At 44.7% G+C, this 21,666-nt stretch overlaps 1 pseudogene across 1 annotated transcript in view; it reads right to left on the bottom strand.

Annotated features, from left to right (window-relative positions):
- Positions 1 to 12,618: 12,618 nt before the first annotated feature.
- The window catches only part of LOC144807624 (uncharacterized), a 129,481-nt pseudogene continuing 120,433 nt past the window's right edge, over positions 12,619 to 21,666 (bottom strand). The window contains exon 5 of the transcript XR_013606364.1: positions 12,619 to 14,134. The product of XR_013606364.1 is annotated as an uncharacterized LOC144807624 (transcript). The remainder of the gene's footprint in view (positions 14,135 to 21,666) is intronic.

Below are 21,666 nucleotides of genomic sequence, written 5' to 3'. Positions count from 1 at the left end.
ATAAACAGGTATGAGACTGAACCCCCCACCCCCAGCTAGTGGTCAATGGAGGAGGGAAGCAGATCCAGTCACTTATTTCAATCAGTGAGGATGAGTAGTATTGATAAACAGGTATGAGACTGAACCCCCCACCCCCAGCTAGTGGACAAGGGAGGAGGGAACCAGATCCAGTCACTTATTTCAATCAGTGAGGATGAGTAGTATTGATAAACAGGTATGAGACTGAACCCCCCACCCCCAGCTAGTGGTCAATGGGGGAGGGAACCAGATCCAGTCCCTTATTTCAATCAGTGAGGATGAGTAGTATTGATAAACAGGTATGAGACTGAACTCCCTCCAGCTAGTGGGCAAGGGAGGAGGGAACCAGATCAGTCACTTATTTCAATCAGTGAGTATGAGTAGTATTGATAAACAGGTATGAGACTGAATCCCCCTCAACTAGTGGACAAGGGAGGAGGGAACCAGATCCAGTCCCTTATTTCAATCAGTGAGGATGAGTAGTATTGATAAACAGGTATGAGACCGAACCCCCCCCCAGCTAGTGGACAAGGGAGGAGGGAACCAGATCCAGTCCCTTATTTCAATCAGTGAGGATGAGTAGTATTGATAAACAGGTATGAGACTGAACTCCCTCCAGCTAGTGGGCAAGGGAGGAGGGAACCAGATCAGTCACTTATTTCAATCAGTGAGTATGAGTAGTATTGATAAACAGGTATGAGACTGAATCCCCCTCAACTAGTGGACAAGGGAGGAGGGAACCAGATCCAGTCCCTTATTTCAATCAGTGAGGATGAGTAGTATTGATAAACAGGTATGAGACTGAACTCCCTCCAGCTAGTGGGCAAGGGAGGAGGGAACCAGATCAGTCACTTATTTCAATCAGTGAGGATGAGTAGTATTGACAAACAGGTATGAGACTGAACCCCCCCAGCTAGTGGACAAAGGAGGAGGGAACCAGATCCAGTCCCTTATTTCAATCAGTGAGGATGAGTAGTATTGATAAACAGGTATGAGACTGAACCAACCCAGCTAGTAGAAAAGGGAGGAGGGAACCAGATCCAGTCCCTTATTTCAATCAGTGAGGATGAGTAGTATTGATAAACAGGTATGAGACTGAATCCCCCTCAACTAGTGGACAAGGGAGGAGGGAACCAGATCCAGTCCCTTATTTCAATCAGTGAGGATGAGTAGTATTGATAAACAGGTATGAGACTGAACCAACCCAGCTAGTAGAAAAGGGAGGAGGGAACCAGATCCAGTCCCTTATTTCAATCAGTGAGGATGAGTAATATTGATAAACAGGTATGAGACTGAACCCCCGATGCTAGTGGACCAGGGAGGAGGGAACCAGACCAAGTCACTTATTTCAATCAGTGAGGATGAGTAGTATTGCTAAACAGATATGAGACTGAACCCCCTCCAGCTAGTGGACAAGGGAGGAGGTGACCAGATCAGTCACTTATTTCAATCAGTGAGGATGAGTAGTATTGATAAACAGGTATGAGACTGAACCCCTCCAGCTAGTGGACAAGGGAGGAGGGAACCAGATCAAGTCCCTTATTTCAATCAGTGAGGATGAGTAGTATTGATAAACAGATATGAGACTGAACCCACCCACAGCTAGTGGACAAGGGAGGAGGGAACCAGATCAAGTCCCTTATTTCAATCAGTGAGGATGAGTAGTATTGATAAACAGGTATGAGACTGAACCCCCCTCAACTAGTGGACAAGGGAGGAGGGAACCAGATCCAGTCTCTTATTTCAATCAGTGAGGATGAGTAGTATTGATAAACAGGTATGATACTGACCCCGCCCCCCAGCTAGTGGACAAGGGAGGAGGGAACCAGATCCAGTCCCTTATTTCAATCAGTGAGGATGAGTAGTATTGATAAACAGGTATGAGACGGAACCCACCCAGCTAGTGGACAAGGGAGGAGGTGACCAGATCAGTCACTTATTTCAATCAGTGAGGATGAGTAGTATTGATAAACAGATATGAGACTGAACCCACCCACAGCTAGTGGACAAGGGAGGAGGGAACCAGATCAAGTCCCTTATTTCAATCAGTGAGGATGAGTAGTATTGATAAACAGGTATGAGACTGAACCCCCCTCAACTAGTGGACAAGGGAGGAGGGAACCAGATCCAGTCCCTTATTTCAATCAGTGAGGATGAGTAGTATTGATAAACAGGTATGAGACTGAACTCCCCCCAGCTAGTGGAAAAGGGAAGAGGGATCCAGATCCAGTCCCTTATTTCAATCAGTGAGGATGAGTAGTATTGATAAACAGGTATGAGACTGAACTCCCTCCAGCTAGTGGAAAAGGGAGGAGGGAACCAGATCCAGTCCCTTATTTCAATCAGTGAGAATGAGTAGTATTGATAAACAGGTATGAGACTGAACCCCCCAGCTAGTGGACAAAGGAGGAGGGCACCAGATCCAGTCCCTTATTTCAATCAGTGAGGATGAGTAGTATTGATAAACAGGTATGAGACTGAACCCCCCTCAACTAGTGGACAAGGGAGGAGGGAACCAGATCCAGTCCCTTATTTCAATCAGTGAGGATGAGTAGTATTGATAAACAGGTATGAGACTGAACTCCCTCCAGCTAGTGGGCAAGGGAGGAGGGAACCAGATCAGTCACTTATTTCAATCAGTGAGTATGAGTAGTATTGATAAACAGGTATGAGACTGAATCCCCCTCAACTAGTGGACAAGGGAGGAGGGAACCAGATCCAGTCCCTTATTTCAATCAGTGAGGATGAGTAGTATTGATAAACAGGTATGAGACTGAACCAACCCAGCTAGTAGAAAAGGGAGGAGGGAACCAGATCCAGTCCCTTATTTCAATCAGTGAGGATGAGTAATATTGATAAACAGGTATGAGACTGAACCCCCGATGCTAGTGGACCAGGGAGGAGGGAACCAGACCCAGTCACTTATTTCAATCAGTGAGGATGAGTAGTATTGCTAAACAGATATGAGACTGAACCCCCTCCAGCTAGTGGACAAGGGAGGAGGTGACCAGATCAGTCACTTATTTCAATCAGTGAGGATGAGTAGTATTGATAAACAGATATGAGACTGAACCCACCCACAGCTAGTGGACAAGGGAGGAGGGAACCAGATCAAGTCCCTTATTTCAATCAGTGAGGATGAGTAGTATTGATAAACAGGTATGAGACTGAACCCCCCTCAACTAGTGGACAAGGGAGGAGGGAACCAGATCCAGTCCCTTATTTCAATCAGTGAGGATGAGTAGTATTGATAAACAGGTATGATACTGACCCCGCCCCCCAGCTAGTGGACAAGGGAGGAGGGAACCAGATCCAGTCACTTATTTCAATCAGTGAGGATGAGTAGTATTGATAAACAGGTATGAGACGGAACCCACCCAGCTAGTGGACAAGGGAGGAGGGAACCAGATCCAGTCCCTTATTTCAATCAGTGAGAATGAGTAGTATTGATAAACAGGTATGAGACTGAACTCCCTCCAGCTAGTGGAAAAGGGAGGAGGGAACCAGATCCAGTCCCTTATTTCAATCAGTGAGGATGAGTAGTATTGATAAACAGGTATGAGACTGAACCCCCCATAGCTAGTGGACAAAGGAGGAGGGCACCAGATCCAGTCCCTTATTTCAATCAGTGAGGATGAGTAGTATTGATAAACAGGTATGAGACTGAACCCCCCTCAACTAGTGGACAAGGGAGGAGGGAACCAGATCCAGTCCCTTATTTCAATCAGTGAGGATGAGTAGTATTGATAAACAGGTATGAGACTGAACCAACCCAGCTAGTAGAAAAGGGAGGAGGGAACCAGATCCAGTCCCTTATTTCAATCAGTGAGGATGAGTAATATTGATAAACAGGTATGAGACTGAACCCCCGATGCTAGTGGACCAGGGAGGAGGGAACCAGACCCAGTCACTTATTTCAATCAGTGAGGATGAGTAGTATTGCTAAACAGATATGAGACTGAACCCCCTCCAGCTAGTGGACAAGGGAGGAGGTGACCAGATCAGTCACTTATTTCAATCAGTGAGGATGAGTAGTATTGACAAACAGGTATGAGACTGAACCCACCCACAGCTAGTGGACAAGGGAGGAGGGAACCAGATCAAGTCCCTTATTTCAATCAGTGAGGATGAGTAGTATTGATAAACAGGTATGAGACTGAACCCCCCTCAACTAGTGGACAAGGGAGGAGGGAACCAGATCCAGTCCCTTATTTCAATCAGTGAGGATGAGTAGTATTGATAAACAGGTATGATACTGACCCCGCCCCCCAGCTAGTGGACAAGGGAGGAGGGAACCAGATCCAGTCCCTTATTTCAATCAGTGAGGATGAGTAGTATTGATAAACAGATATGAGACTGAACCCACCCACAGCTAGTGGACAAGGGAGGAGGGAACCAGATCAAGTCCCTTATTTCAATCAGTGAGGATGAGTAGTATTGATAAACAGGTATGAGACTGAACCCCCCTCAACTAGTGGACAAGGGAGGAGGGAACCAGATCCAGTCCCTTATTTCAATCAGTGAGGATGAGTAGTATTGATAAACAGGTATGATACTGACCCCGCCCCCCAGCTAGTGGACAAGGGAGGAGGGAACCAGATCCAGTCCCTTATTTCAATCAGTGAGGATGAGTAGTATTGATAAACAGGTATGAGACTGAACTCCCTCCAGCTAGTGGGCAAGGGAGGAGGGAACCAGATCAGTCACTTATTTCAATCAGTGCGGATGAGTAGTATTGATAAACAGGTATGAGACTGAACCCCCGATTCTAGTGGACCAGGGAGGAGGGAACCAGACCCAGTCACTTATTTCAATCAGTGAGGATGAGTAGTATTGCTAAACAGATATGAGACTGAACCCCCTCCAGCTAGTGGACAAGGGAGGAGGTGACCAGATCAGTCACTTATTTCAATCAGTGAGGATGAGTAGTATTGATAAACAGATATGAGACTGAACCCACCCACAGCTAGTGGACAAGGGAGGAGGGAACCAGATCAAGTCCCTTATTTCAATCAGTGAGGATGAGTAGTATTGATAAACAGGTATGAGACTGAACCCACCCCAGCTAGTGGACCAGGGAGGAGGGAACCAGATCCAGTCACTTATTTCAATCAGTGAGGATGAGTAGTAAGGATAAACAGGTATGAGACTGAACCCACCCAGCTAGTGGACAAGGGAGGAGGGAACCAGATCCAGTCCCTTATTTCAATCAGTGAGGATGAGTAGTATTGATAAACAGGTATGAGACTGAACCTACCCAGCTAGTGGACAAGGGAGGAGGGAACCAGATCCAGTCCCTTATTTCAATCAGTGAGGATGAGTAGTATTGATAAACAGGTATGAGACGGAACCCCCCACCCCCAGCTAGTGGACAAGGGAGGAGGGAACCAGATCCAGTCACTTATTTCAATCAGTGAGGATGAGTAGTATTGATAAACAGGTATGAGACTGAACCCCCGAAGCTAGTGGACAAGGGAGGGGGGAACCAGATCCAGTCCCTTATTTCAATCAGTGAGGATGAGTAGTATTGATAAACAGGTATGAGACTGAACCCCCCACCCCCAGCTAGTGGACAAGGGAGGAGGGAGCCAGATCCAGTCACTTATTTCAATCAGTGAGGATGAGTAGTATTGATAAACAGGTATGAGACTGAACCCCCAGCTAGTGGACAAGGGAGGAGGGAGCCAGATCCAGTCACTTATTTCAATCAGTGAGGATGAGTAGTATTGATAAACAGGTATGAGACTGAACCCCCGAAGCTAGTGGACAAGGGAGGGGGGAACCAGATCCAGTCCCTTATTTCAATCAGTGAGGATGAGTAGTATTGATAAACAGGTATGAGACCGAACCCCCCCCAGCTAGTGGACAAGGGAGGAGGGAACCAGATCCAGTCACTTATTTCAATCAGTGAGGATGAGTAGTATTGATAAACAGGTATGAGACTGAACCCCCCACCCCCAGCTAGTGGTCAATGGAGGAGGGAAGCAGATCCAGTCACTTATTTCAATCAGTGAGGATGAGTAGTATTGATAAACAGGTATGAGACTGAACCCCCCACCCCCAGCTAGTGGTCAATGGAGGAGGGAACCAGATCCAGTCACTTATTTCAATCAGCGAGGATGAGTAGTATTGATAAACAGGTATGAGACTGAAACCCTCCAGCACTCCCTCTCCAAAAACAAGAAAATCACAGAAGAGTTGACAGAATTTGAGTAAGTTAATGTATATTCCAAAAAGTAGATCAATCAATACCATAGAACAGCGTTCCCCTAACTGTGGGCCGCCAGTTAATTTTTGGGGTGTCGCGAAACAGTAATAAATAACGGTGCCTTTATATTTTGTATTTATCTCATCACATCTGCTGTGCTTTAAAGGCAGAGGTTAAACTTACGGCGACGTCTTCTGTCAAATTCCTGCTTACTCTGTTAACATGGGGATTGGTGTTTACTTTTCTTACTCTGATTCCAAAGCGATTGGTGTTTTTAAAGTGAACTATGTGACAATCTGGCTGGTGTGAATAGAGTGTGAAAGGAAAGGCTATAGGGTGTCATTGGTTCTAACACACAACATCTTACTTTTCTTAACTGCTGATTTATTTCAGACTAGATCAGCAGTTTGGAAAGCAAAATGAAATCCACTATTTTGTAATTCTGAAGCGTGATTGGAACAAAGATTTTAAAAAGGATCAAATCAAGGCAGTTTTACTGGGTGATGCACAAAGGATATTCACTGAAACCCGACTTCCAAACATTATCATGTGTGTGCCAGACACCTTTATCAGCAAAGCCGTCTGCAAATCTAGTGGTCAGTAAATGTGCTGCCTGTAAATGACGTGTGTTACTTATGATGCTTTAATAACATATGAGTGACCCACGGCCGCCATGCACAGTTCAGTTATCAATGATTTCATTTGAAATACTGCAGCGATGATATTAATGATGTTACAGAACATGTCACGAGTGATGTAATACGTGGGGTATTTAGCTGTGCATGGGGAGGGTATGACTTATAGTTACTTTAGGGCACGAGTTATAGTTACCAAGGATAATTATAACTGGTGAATTTTAGTGTTTTTTCAGTTTGAAATGCAACACTGTCACTGAAATTCTCACCTAACTATATTGTCAGTTTAACCTTTGTTTTTTCACTGACTTTTTATGGCATTTTTTAATGTAAAGAAAGATATTATTACAACTCATAACTATAACGTCACTTTACCCTTTGTTTTTTTCAGAGAATTTCTAGGTTTTTTTTTAACATAAAGGATTATCTTTTAATACGATACATAAAGCCAGCGCGTGCCGCACACAGCCTTTGCTTGTGCGTGTCGTGGGGTCAGTCACAGGGCCTTTTCTGATGCCTGGCCCTGCCTTAAACCCCCCGAGGGCAGCCAACCCCCATGCACACGGTCATTAAGTTAGAATTTTTGCACACAGGCCCTGCGTCCATCCCCTCTCATACAAGTAACCCCACCCCACACATGGCCTTTGGCCATACACGTCGTAAGATTGGCTGCAGGGTGGCATGTGACCAGGCCCTGCACCCAACCCCATGCAAGCAGCTAACCCCGTCCCATACACGACATTCTGGCACACGCAGGGAACGGTTTGTCTCAATGTCCTGGGTGCACTCAGGAAAACTAACTATTTTGTTAAAGAGTCACAACATCGAAATATGTGAACCTATTGGCTTCATCAAGGGGTGAGCATATAAATCTACATAATGCATATATAGCATAATAGATATATAACTCATCCTTCTCCAAAAATTATTAATGTGTTTATTCAAATCTATATTTCAGAAATTCACACACTGCAATGTTTAATAATAGTGATAATTACAAAAATGTTTAATAAGGTTTTAATTAAAAAAGAAATCACGTCTGTGAGTCTTTTGTTTTACATAGTGTTTATTATCAAAGCAGTTTGTGGTCTGCAACATGTTAAAAAAAAGAACCAGAGATTTGTTTCTTAAATTAAAACCAACAGATCTATGAATCTTTCTTTTAACATTGTTTCAGCTCACAAAATGGAATCAGAAAAAACACAAGAGGGCCTTGCACTCCAGCTGAAGACCATAGAGCTCCAGGTAGGAGTGTTTTAAAAAAAATATGGTAAGTTCTCCGGGGGTCATGGATACAAAGACCCAGGAGACTTACTGTTTTTTTTAGAAATGTTGCTGGAAAACTGCTGCACTCAATGCAGCCCCCCACAATGTTACTAACATGTTTTGTAGTCCCCCTCTGCCTTCTTGGAGCACCCAAGCTGCAAACATATACTTAAAAACACCTGCAGGGCATTACAGGGAACTCTTTCAAGGAACAATAAATAATAAATGTGTGGCTTATGCATATCATTTATTCTTTTTTAAATTCTTTTTATTTAGGGTGTTCTGGGCAGCTCCACTCCCCAAGCCTTTGTAGGCCCCAGGGACCCCACCCCCAGGGCTGTACTCATTTATTTAGGGAAGGGGCTCATACCTCAGCGGGACCCCAACCACCGGGAGGTTTTCTATTATAGCTTCTGAAGTTTCAGTAAACTACTTCCATCTTCATTGCAATGGTATGGTTTTGCCCCAGTGTGTGTTTGTTTGTCTTTGTAGGTCTGGTATTTGACTAAAGCTCTTCACACATTCACTGAACTGAATGTTTCCCCCGTCTATGTTCATTGATGTCTTTGTAGGCCTTATAAGGGACTCAAGTTCTTCACAAATTCAGTGCGATTGAATGGCTTTGCCTGTGTGTGTTCTTGGAGGAATCCTGAGATTTGAGGAATCACTAAAGCTACTTCAACATTCTTTGAAATTGCATTGTTTTTCCCCAGTGTGTGTTCGCAGATGTGTTTGGAGGTTTGGAGGGTTGATAATTGACTAAAGCTCTTCACACATTCACTGCACTTGAATGGTTTTTCCCTAGTGGGTGTTCGCTGATGATGCCTAAATGCTGAAGAGTAACTACAACTACTTCCACATTCATGCGATTATGTAGTCATTTACTGTGTGTGTTCGCTGAAGATTCTGTAGGTCTGGTAATCGTCTAACGCTCTTCACACATACACTGATGCTCATTAACGTGTGCTGATTTAATAAAGCTCTTCACAGCAACTGAATGGATTTGCCTTGTGTGTTTTTACTGATGAATCCTTACCCCCACTATCCATATATGACAGATGCTTTTACGTGCAGCGTCCACGCGCAGCGTTCGCGCCCCATGCGCGCCGAAGGTGCGCCAAAGGTAAGCCCGTCTACGCCCGTCCGCGCCAAGCCTGCACCCAGCGCCAGACCCCCTGGCCCCCGTACCACCCTCCCCACCCGCATTACATATGACGCCTCCACCCTCCTAGCCCTTAATCCCGGCCGTCTCCCCACCTGCGTCCAAGCCGCCCCTGGACACACCCATGGAGCCTTCACATGTAACTCCTGCAAGTTTGACGGCACCAAGACCAACTCCACATCCACGAACACCAAACAGAGATCTGACACCAACCACCTAAAATGCATCCTGCTCAACACCCGCTCGGTCCACAGACACGCCATCGACCTTTGGAATTTACTAGACACCATCTCTCCGGACGTCGCCTTCCTAACAGAAACATGGATGAACGCCTCCTCAGCTCCAGACATCACCATTGCCATCCCGGAAGGATACAAGATTATTCGTAAAGACCGCACCAAGCAAACAGGAGGAGGCATCGCCATTGTCCATAAGAATTCCATCCGCATCTCAACCAGCTCAGACGTCAACCTCACTAGCGCCGAACACCTTCACTTCCAGATCCACACTGACCCCAAGACCACTCTCAGAGGTACCCTCCTCTACAGGCCCCCAGGACCCCGTGCACAATTCAGTGAAGACATCACTGACTTTATCACTCCTCACGCCCTCCCCTCCGAGGACTACATTCTACTGGGAGACCTCAACTTTCATCTGGAAAAGAGCAACGACAGCAACGCCACCACCTTACTAGACAACCTCGCCAACCTTGGACTCAAACAACTTGTTAACACCCCCACTCATCACGCAGGCCACACACTCGACCCCATCTTCACCTCCAGCAAACATATCTCCTTCAGTCACACCACAGCTCTCCAATGGACGGACCACAGCTGCGTTCACTTTGTCTTCAAAAAGACCACGACCCACATCCATCCTCAACCCACTCTACGAAGAAACTGGAACAAAATCACCATCGACCAGATCTCCTCCTCGCTTCTTCAAAACCCCCCTGCCCACTCTTCGAACCCCAACCAAGCAGCCATGAACTTCACTCAATGGCTAACCAACAGCGCGACAACTTAGCACCTCTGAAAAAACGCCAAAACAAACTAGACCGCAAAAACGCCCCCTGGTTCAACGATGATCTTAAGAAATCCAAGAAACTCTGTCGCTCCCTCGAGAAGACCTGGAAAAAAGACCCGAACACCAGCACCAATGACGCCTTCAAAAACGCCACCCGCACACACCACCAACTGATCCGGACTGCCAAGAAAGCCGCACTTAAAGACCGACTAGACAACAACGCCCACAACAGCAAGGAATTATTCAACATCATCAAAGAATTTACCAAACCCCCTGCCAACTCCAACGACATCACTCCCTCTCAAACCCTTTGCGACTCCCTAGCCTCGTTCTTCCACGACAAAATCGCAGACATCCACAACAGCTTCGACAACCAACCCAGAGACCAACCCTCACAACTTTCTGCCGTACCCTCACCCCCCTCGAACATCCTCAACGACTGGAACCCTATCTCCACCGAGGACACCATCCGCTTGATGAATACCATTCACTCTGGCTCCCCTACAGACCCATGCCCTCACCACATCTTCAACAAAGCAGACTCCATCATAGCACCTCACCTCCGAGACGTCATCAACTGCTCCTTCAAATACGCCACCTTCCCGGAAAGCTGGAAACACGCCGAACTCAGCGCCCTCCTGAAAAAACCCACAGCCGACCCCACCGAACTCAAAAACTACCGCCCCATCTCGCTCCTACCCTTCCCGGCCAAAGTAATGTAATGTAATGTAATATAATGTAAGCACACATTTTTATAGCGCGGCTATTGCTCCGAGGAGCATCTTGGCGCTCCACACCCAACCCTGATGGAGATGAGTTGGTAGACAGAAGGCAGTGACACACTGTACAATTATTACACCAAAGCTCTGCAGGCTGCGTCAGAGAGCGAAAAGATCCATGTTTTCAATGATCTTCTGAAGTCAACCTCCTTGACTATACAAAGTCATCGAGAAAGCTGTCAACAACCAGCTCGCCGCCTTCCTCGAAACAAACAAATCCCTCGACTCCTCACAGTCCGGCTTCCAAGCCAAACACAGCACTGAGACCGCCCTCATCGCAGCAACAGACGACATTCGGACTCTACTGGACAATGGAGACACAGTCGCCCTCATCCTCCTTGACCTCTCCGCAGCCTTCGACACAGTCTGTCATAGCACCCTCCTACAACGCCTCAGAAACATCGGAATCCAAGGAAAAGCACTGGAATGGATCTCCTCGTTCCTTGCCGGAAGAACTCAGAGAGTCCGCCTCCCACCATTCAAGTCAGAGGCCACTGAAGTCACTTGCGGAGTTCCACAAGGATCCTCACTCAGCCCCACCCTCTTCAACGTATACATGAGCCCCCTCGCGACCATCGCACGCCAACACAACCTCAACATCATCTCCTACGCTGATGACACTCAACTGATCCTCTCACTCACCAAAGACCCGACCACCGCCAAAACCAACCTACATGAAGGAATGAAAGAAGTTGCCGAGTGGATGAAGCACAGCCGTCTGAAACTGAACTCAGACAAAACAGAAGTCCTCATCCTAGGTACTTCTCCCTCCGCCTGGGACGACTCTTGGTGGCCAGAGGCCCTTGGAAAAGCACCCATCCCGACGGACCACGCACGGAACCTAGGCGTCATCCTGGACTCCTCTCTCTCGATGAACAGACAAGTCAACACCGTTTCATCATCTTGCTTCAACATTCTTCGCATGCTCAAAAAAACATTCAGCTGGATCCCCACCGAAACCAGAAAAACGGTCACCCACGCACTGGTCACGAGTCGCCTAGACTACGGGAACACCCTGTACGCCGGCACCACCGCAAAACTTCAGAAAAAACTCCAACGCATCCAGAACGCATCAGCCAGACTCATACTAGACATCCGGCGTAACGACCACATATCTGGCCACCTGAAAGACCTCCACTGGCTCCCCGTCAATAAGAGGATAACATTCCGCCTCCTAACCCACGCACACAAAGCACTTTACGAACTTGGACCCGAATGCCTCAACACTCGACTTTCCTTCTACACCCCCCCCCCCCAGCCAGCTACGCTCCTCCAACCAAGCCCTTGCCACTGTACCTCGCATCAACAAGACTAATATGGGAGGAAGATCCTTCTCCTACCTGGCAGCTAAAACCTGGAACTCACTTCCCACTCACCTTCGCCTCACTCATAACCATCTAGCATTCAGAATACAACTGAAAACCTGGATATTCGACAAGCAATTCCCCACCCCATCAAGCGCCTTGAGACCCTCTGGGTATGTAGTGCGCTATATAAATTATTTGACTTGACTTGACTTGACTACTAAAGAGTCACTAAAACTACTGCCACATTCACTGCAATAGCAGTTTTTTCCACATTATGTGTTTGCAGATGTCTTTGTAGATGTGATAACCCATTAAAGCACTTAGCACATTCACTGCAATGGTATTTTTTTTCCCCTGTGTGTGTTCGCTGATGTCTTAGGAAAGATGATGAGTGACTAAAGCTCTTTACACATTCACTGCACTTAAATGGCTTTATCCCTGTGTGTGTTCGCTGAAGTACTTGTAGCTGTAATAACCAACTAAAGCTCTTCACGCATTCACTGCACTTTAATGACTTGGCCCCTGCGTGTGTTTGCTGATGAATCCTGAGATTTGAGGAATCACTGAAACTACTTCCACATTCATTGCAATCGTATAGTTTTTCGCCAGTGTGTGTTCGTCGACTAAAGCTCTTCACACATTCACTGCACTTGAATGGCTTTTCCCCTGAGTGAGTTCGCTGATGAATCCTTAATTTTGAAGAGACCATAAAAGCACTGCCACATTCACTGCAATTATATGGTTTTTCCCCTGTGTGCCTTCGCAGATGTGTTTGGAGGCTTGATAAGTGACAAAAGCACTTCGCACATTCACTGCACTTGAATGGTTTCTCCCCAGTGTGTCTTCGCTGATGTGTTTGTAAGTTCGCTAACTGACTGAAGCTCTTCACACATTCATTGCACTTGAATGGTTTTTCCCCTGTGTGCGTTCGTTCATGAGTCCTTAATGCAGAGCAATGGCTAAAGCTACTTCCACATTCATTGCAATGGTATGGTTTTTCACCTGAGTGTGTTCGCTGATGAATCCTTAACACTGAGCAACATCTAAAACAACTTCTACATTCATTGCAAACATATGGTTTTTCCCCTGTGTGCCTTCGCAGATGTGTTTGTAGGTCTGGTAAACGACTAAAGCACTTTGCACATTCACTGCACTTGAATGGTTTTTCCCCTTTGTGTGCTCGCTGATGAATCCTTAATGATGAAGAGTCAATAAATGCACTGTCACATTCACTGCAATGGTACGGCTTTTCACCTGTGTGTGTTCGCTGATGGCTTTGTAGGATTGATAACCACCTAAAGCTCTTCTCACACTCACTGCACTTGAATGGTTTTTCCCCTGTGTGTGTTCGCTGATGATTCCTTAATGTTGTGAAATCACTAAAACTACTTCCACATTCAGTACAATGGTATGGCTTTTCCCCTGTGTGTGTTCGCTAATGACTTTGTAGGTTTGATAACTGACTAAAGCACTTTTCATATTTCCTACACTTGAATGGTTTTTCTCCTGTGTGTGTTCGCAGGTGTCTTTGTAGTTCTAATAACCTACTAAAGCTCTTTACACATTCACTGCACTTGAATGGATTTTCTCCTTTGTGCGTTCGCTGATGTCTTTGTAGTTCTAATAACCAACTAAAACTCTTCACACAGTCACTGCACTTGAATGGTTTTTCTCCTGTGTGCGTTCGCTGATGAAGCTTTAGTAGCGATGACAAACTAAAGCGCTCATTACATGTGTTTGTTTCTTCTTTCTTGGTTAGTGTCTGTGGGCCAGGGATATATTTGTCTACAACCCATGACTGCGTTTCCTGATGGGCCAACATGGTTGATAAAGCACTTGTGTTATTCTCAAACCCTGTATGTTTGTGGTATTTTGCACGTTTGATTTCTGATTTAACAATAACTTGCAATAGCCATTAAATATTTGCGACACTCATAATATATATAAGGTTCCTTAGACGGCGATTGTGCCTTTAGATTGAATGATGGTTTTGCATGCTTGTGGGTAAATATTCATCTTTCTTCTGGTCGGTACAAATTGGGGCAGTCTGCTGTGTTGTAGATAACAGAACTCCTCTTTCCTTTACCCTTTGGTTGTTTGTCTCCACCCCGTTGTGCTTTTACTGCCTGCTGCGGTTTGGCCAGAAAGAGTTTACAATACACCCAGAGCACTGAATGATGGTTCATTATCACTTTAGAAAGCAGAGCACTGCTGTAACCACATCATACCATTCCCATGATCACAGCTGGTGTTGGATGCCTGTTGACACATGAGGCGGTTTGTCTATGTTGTTGCCTTTATTTTCTAGAGTTAATTTATCAGTCTTGTGGCGTGGAGGTGCACAGGTCAGACTCTTACAATCACTGAACTGCCCTCGACTGCTTCATCCAGGATCTGTCAGTTTATGTGCAGTTCCTCTGTCGCAGACTGCACTAATATTTTCCTGAATACCTGAGCTCATTGCTGGCGACTGATTTTTGTAGATTTGAAGTTGTATCTTCCTTTCTTATAATTTCATTCATTCAAGGCTTGCTTTCTGTAGGATGTAAAGAGATTCACAATTACTAAATGGAAACATAATGGAATGTGAATAAACAATATTCAACAGGTTGTAAATTACATCTATTCTTTATCATCTTTGAAACTTATCAAGGAGTATTTCACCTTAAACTGATATTTAACTAAAAGTTCTGTTGATCATGTTACTTCTCATTAACGTCAAAGAAAGGAGATGATTTACCAGTGTTCACAGAGTAATGCAGTGAAGAAAGGGCGCCCACGGAGCACCCATATGCTACAGATAAGGTTTTAGGTAGAAGCACATGGACAAGATTTCCGTTACACAAGAACTGATTGTGAAAAAAGAGGGATCAGGGCGGGCTACTGTTAATTCAGTAACTCTCCAGGAAGTGTATAACAAAGGTAACTCTTCAGGAAGTATATAACAAAGGTAACTCTTCAGGAAGTGTATAACAAAGGTAACTCTTCAGGAAATATATAACAAAGGTAACTCTACAGGAAGTGTATAACAAAGGTAACTTTTCAGCAACAAAGGTAACTCTTCAGGAAGTGTATAACAAAGGTAACTCTTCAGGAAGTATATAACAAAGGTAACTCTTCAGGAAGTGTATAACAAAGGTAACTCTTCAGGAAATATATAACAAAGGTAACTCTACAGGAAGTGTATAACAAAGGTAACTTTTCAGCAACAAAGGTAACTCTTCAGGAAGTATATAACAAAGGTAACACTTCAGGAAGTATATAACAAAGGTAACTCTTCAGGAAGTATATAATAAAAGCAACTCCACTCACACACTTCTCAATGCTTTCCTCTTCACACTGGATCCGCTCAAATGCCAACTCCTCTCTTTACCTCGCTGTTCATTAAGTCACCTTTGACTCTTTTAACAGTTCCCCTTGTTCAAGCATTTCTGATTTCTTCTAACCTGGAAGATTGGAGTGTTATTGTGAGTTGAGGTGGGTTTCCTATCGCCATTACATCTGTCCTTCTCCGTAAAACTAGTACAGCTTACAGTGCCCAGCTCTGGTCCTGAAAGACAACTTACAAAAGCAAGTCTTTATTTCTTCCTAAAGTAGATAAAGTTCTGTAAGACTTTTTGGTAAAGCAGAACGAGGGGTTCACTGTAAGGCCCATCCTATACATTATATGCTCAGATTAGGCAAACAAACATTGATTCATATCATTTAATATTCAACGATATCCGTCCTTTAGTCCTTCTCGAGGATCCATCACAACCAATAATTTACATCACATATCCCAGGATTAGATGTCAGCATATTAATCTCTTTTCCCCATTTTCTACCTTTACATGGTATCTGGCATGATGTTGTCCGTTTGGGGCCCAGGAAGCCACTTTGTGATTTCATGGGCATTTGGCAGAGCGGGAGGAGGTGTCAGTTATCCACAGGTGATGCAGCATTTATACCTTTCCATATTTCTTATAGACAAGTTTACCTCATTTCCTGTCCTTCAGCACCCCAACTCCCCTCCGTCTGCACACTCATTCTGTGGGGTTCAGCAGAAGTCAGGTAATGGCATGATAGTCAAAAGGCCATGGTTGTCAGCGCAGGGATTACAAGCTTCATTTCAGAAGCTCGACTGGGAGGTACAAACTGAGGAGGGGCACAGGTAGGTGCTTGTGATGTACAAACAGAGGAGGTGCACAGGTAGGTGGTTATGATGTACAGACAGAGGAGGGGTACAGGTGGGTGCTTGTGAGGTACAAACAGGGGAGGTGCACAGGTAGGTCCTTGAGACGTACAAATGAGCAGCCCCGTCCATGTGTGATTACCATTTGCTCTTCAAAGGCAGCATCACCTTTGAAGCTCGCATTTTGGGTGCACAACTACTCTGGCCATCCTTTCAGGAAGAAGCCACCTCTCTTCCCTATGCAGGTCCTTTGTTTGTTGAGTGGTTCTCACTTCTCCCCAGGAGGGCAGAAGGCTACCTAGAGGATGGCAGCTTTTGTGCAACGTGAGCGGCTACTGGAAAAATTTGGGCAACAATTACATTAAATTCTACTTGAACAACAAGTCAGTTTAATGCAATGATTTGTTTGATAACTTGAAGTAACATATTTAGTAGTCCCATCCGGAAGGTAGCCCTGCTGGGTTGCTAGAGTTAGAGCTAGTTGCCCAATCAGGCTACTAAACTTTCCACAGCAAAAACAAGAATGTGGAGCTCTACTGTCAGGACATGTGAAGTCAATAAAACAGAAGCCCTTCTTTTTAGTATAATATTTCCTACCTTCAGAAAAAGGAAGGTTTTAGGCTTTGCCATTGGATTGAATGGCAAACTCGGGTTAGCAAGTTAAAGATGCTCTGCCAGCCAGCAGTGGTGGACTGGGAATCATGCTTTACTGGTGGTGGCACAATAACTTCTGCAGTCCACGGGGGCAGTTAAGTTACAGGGACTAGATACCCTTGGTACCACATACATGGGGCATATGAGTAGGTTAACTTATGCCAATTGGGTAAACCTGTTAGACATACACATTTTAAGGGTCAAAGCTCTGGCACTGAGGTCTGATTGGCAGGACTCAGTGCAGAGTCAAAAAACCAGCAGCATCAGTCCAAAGGTTTGGGGGGTGACCATGCAAACGCTCTGGCTGTGTCCTTTAAACTGGATTTACAATGAAGAAGTATTTTTCACTAACCGGTGACTGACCGGGAATTCATCTGTCTCGAAAATGTTGTTGCGCTGTTCATCTCTCCCGTGCGATCTATTAAAACAAGGAACATTTGGGGCTTGCAGTGCTCAATGTTGACGGACTAAATGCAAGTGATATTGTGAGTGCTGGCACTTTTATAGGAGTAATACTTGTCATATAGTAAACTGGAATTATGCTTGAAATATGGAACTCTTTTATGCTGTATTCCTGTTTGAATTGTGAGTTTCGTGCCAGTTGAATATATGCCACCCTTGCCGTGTTTCTTCTCTTTCTTGTTCTAGCTCTTGTCACTCATGGTCATGAATTGTCCAGAGTTGATTTCAGTATTGGTTCCCTCTGATGTTTCCAGCGATCGATGCTCTTCTCCATTATGTCTCCAATGTGCGACGACAGAGACACGGACTGAATACATCAAGAGAGCCGTTGACGGTGCATCTGGTTTAGTCTTTTGTAATCATGAATTCCAATGGCTTCTTTGATCCGTAGTCTTTTTGTAACAGCGTTTACCTTGACTACCGTACAGACAAAGAAAATAAAGTAAAGTATAATACTTGCCTCTGTGCTTTTAATAAAGTTGACATTTTCCATCATTTCACACTCAGGAAAATCTAAACTCAGAGCATTCATACAAGATGTGTCGTGGGCTGGGCATACTGGGTCAAGCTCATAATCAGACAGTAGAAAAGAAAGGAGGCGGAGAAGAGGAAATGCAGAAGAGAAGATAAGGGGAAAAGAAACCCAGTATCTCTGAAGGATCAGCCTTAAAAAAGATAAAATCTTGAACTTAGTTACGGGGTTACTTTTGAGTTCTTAGTTAAACACTTGCATGGAGGGAGCTGGTCTGATATGAACTGCAACGAGGTCTCAAATTGTGAGAGCACCGCCACAGACGGACCTTTCGAGGGTAGATCTCTATGTCTAATGAGGGGACCTGAGACAGCGACTCACTTACCAGAGGTCTGTTCTTGTTGGATAGCTCAAGCCTTCCTGAAGGGATGTGTTAAACCCGGCAGTCTTAGGGTGGTCTTCCCTCCAACAGTTTGTCTACCTCCTCCATTTTTTATGATCTCGTTTTTGCTGGTGCTTGTGATCTCTCTCCTAAGCATGATGTTATTGGCTCATCCCCAACTGGCACATTTATTTTACATCTAAAGTGCACTAAATGTGCCCAAGCCTGTAAATTAAATTCTACTAGTGGGCCTGCAGCACGGATTGTGCCACTCACTTAAGTAGCCTTATAACTATGTCTGAGGCTTGTCATTGCAGAGCCTGTGTGGGCAGTTTTACATTGCCATGTGGACCTGGCAAATTAACCCACTTGCCAGGCCCAAACCTTCACTTTTTACACGTATGTCACCCCAACGGTAGGCTCTGGACAACCGAGAGTGCAGGGAGATATGTATTTAAAAGGCATAGCATGCTTTTTTAAGTTTTGCATGTCCTGGTAATGAAAAACACCCAAAGTTGTTTTCCACTACTGAATGCATATCTCTACCATAGGATAACATTGGGATTACCTTATTGCCTCTTGTAAGTGTAATTTACACCCTGGAAGAGATTAACATTTCGAGTTTGGTGTCTCTGAGGTCACAATTTAAAATCAGAACTTATGGTCTACTTAGATTTTAAATTGTAATTCTGGACATGCCACTTTTAGAAAGAAGGCATTTTTCTACTTTTAAACCATAGGCAAAATATCATCTCGGAGGCCACTTGGGAATGCTGTGTAGCATTCTGCACCACAGGAGCCATCTTCATATTGAATAAACATTTAATATTTTTTTATATAGCATTATTTTGTTTAACAATTTTGGCATCACAAAATGTGGCAGTGAATTCCACGTTTATTCTTTGTTTACTTCATGCTAATAATTTGGAACATTGGTATACTCGAGGAGATTCTAGCCTCAGATGGCCTACAATTATTACAATTTTTTAGTGCTTTCGTTTGGCAGTAGGTTTAATGCTCATGCAAATTTTTGATATATTTTTCCATGTTTGTTTTGGAGAAACATTTAAAGACTACACGGTGCGTCTAAAATTCACAGCATGCTTCAAGGGCTATGCAGTGCATTTACATTTCACGGCTTGTTTTAATTTTGTGTGAGGTTTAAATGGTTACACCTGTAGCTTTCACACTGGGTACCTTTGAACGATCAGCTTAAACACATGCACAACTTTGGTGGTGTCACTGATTTCAGAACAAGCTGTCTCGCTGCCTGTCTGGGTGTCAAGTAATTGGATAATTAAAGCACATATTTGCAGCATTTCGGGGTGGGTTTTAGGTTCATGTTTGTTTTCAGATATTGGGCTAGTCAAGCACAGGGTCTAACTCAGTTTTGGTGCAATTGTGTACATTTTAGTACTGTACATTTTTACGGTTTAGTCTTTTCGAGTAGATAATTGGGGTTTAAATTGAGCACAAAAGTAGTGACATATTTGGTCTCAATATGATATGTGGGTGATGTTGACGCATTCACATGATATACTGTACGCTGCACATGGTTTTATTTTTATCACTCAACATGTTTAAGAATCATTTATGGTTGCTGATGGGTTGTTTTTAATTTAAAGTTACCACTGACGAAGGGGTCGTTGCCCGAAATGCTTTGGGAGAATATTTGTTTGGTAAACCGAGATGAAATGTGATCTAACCTGCTGTTGGAAAAAGCCTGGATGGGCAATCCTTAAGCATTAAAAGATTGATATCATTTTGCCTCTGTGTGAACTTTGTATCATGGAAAACTACTGGAATTAAAATGGTAAAAAGGATCACAGGAATAAATATTGGACTGTTTTTTGCAACTATTGCCTACATGGCTGTACGGCTTGAAACTGGAGCAACGATGCACCAGGCACTTTTTGAATTTCATATTTGTGCTAGTGGGACAGAGCATGCGTCAAGCCTGCATGCAAAAAATGACAAAAATCTCATCATCACACAGAAAAGAGTTGAACATATGGAAGGGAAGGTGTGCAGTCTTCCTCTCGTTCTGATATTTTCCTACTTTAGCCATTTGGTGCCTGCTGCCTGTCTCTATTCACGTGTCTGGGGTGGGTGACAAATGGGGGTTGTGTATTCCGCTTAGACAGCCACACACAATGGGAGCTTAGGTGTGACTTGATGGCCATCCTGGGAGATGGGAGGGTGGAGCTGCACAAAGCTTCACTTAAACCTGAATAGGCTGGGTTCTGACACCATACAAAGGGCTGCATAATCCTCTGTAGTGAGTCTAGAGCTAGGGAAGGAATGGCAGGACCTCTGTGCACTCAAAAGGCTTGCTTGGAAGTCCCTCCCACTGCAAAGGCCCAACTGGGTATAAGTACTAGACCTCTGACACCACCAACTCAGTACTGTTCGGGACCTGTGAATACTCTGGCAAGAAGAAAACCTGATGTGCAGCTGAAGGGCTGCCACACTGCTGGACTGATACTTTGATGGATTCCTTTCTCGCTGTGCTGTCCTGCTGCGTATTATTTCCCTGCCTGGGTGAGAAGGACTGGGCCTGCATCACTTGAACTCAGAGTGACTCCAAGGTCTAGCTGGGTGGCCTGCTGAAATGAAGTTTCTTGGACAAAAAAGACTTCCAGCCACCGTGCTCCTGCACCTTAAATCTGCCATCTGAGAGCCTACCCAGCCAAGTACTGCCACCCCAGTCCTGGACCCTTAGGAAGTGGGCATAAGGTGTTTGTTCCAGCGGCCAAACGTATCCTCTATGCGGGAGCAGAACCAACACATTGTCGCTGTTGCATCCTGACACTGCCCTTCTTATTGTAAGCCCTCTTCTCATCAACAACACAATAGGACCTAGCACCGCAACATCAATGCAACTCGTAACTTACACATCGCTTCAACTGCAAAACGCATCTGTCTTTCAGACCGCTGCAATGCTCCGCAACCAGGATTTAAAGGTACTTTGGTTCACAGGCCTAACTAGGCCCTTGTAGCTGGCCTGCGCACAATCGCGGTCGGCCTGAACTTTTGAGTTTGTCCCAGTCCGGCACAACCAGATATTCTAGGTTGGCACTTCTTACTTTTAAGCACTATTTTAAAGTGTATTCTTTACAAACGA

This window comes from Lissotriton helveticus, unplaced genomic scaffold (assembly GCF_964261635.1).
Source record: "Lissotriton helveticus unplaced genomic scaffold, aLisHel1.1 SCAFFOLD_461, whole genome shotgun sequence".
NCBI classification, from domain to species: Eukaryota; Metazoa; Chordata; class Amphibia; order Caudata; family Salamandridae; genus Lissotriton; species Lissotriton helveticus.
Note: the sequence above shows the minus strand (reverse complement) of the source record. Positions and strands in the feature narration are given on the sequence as shown.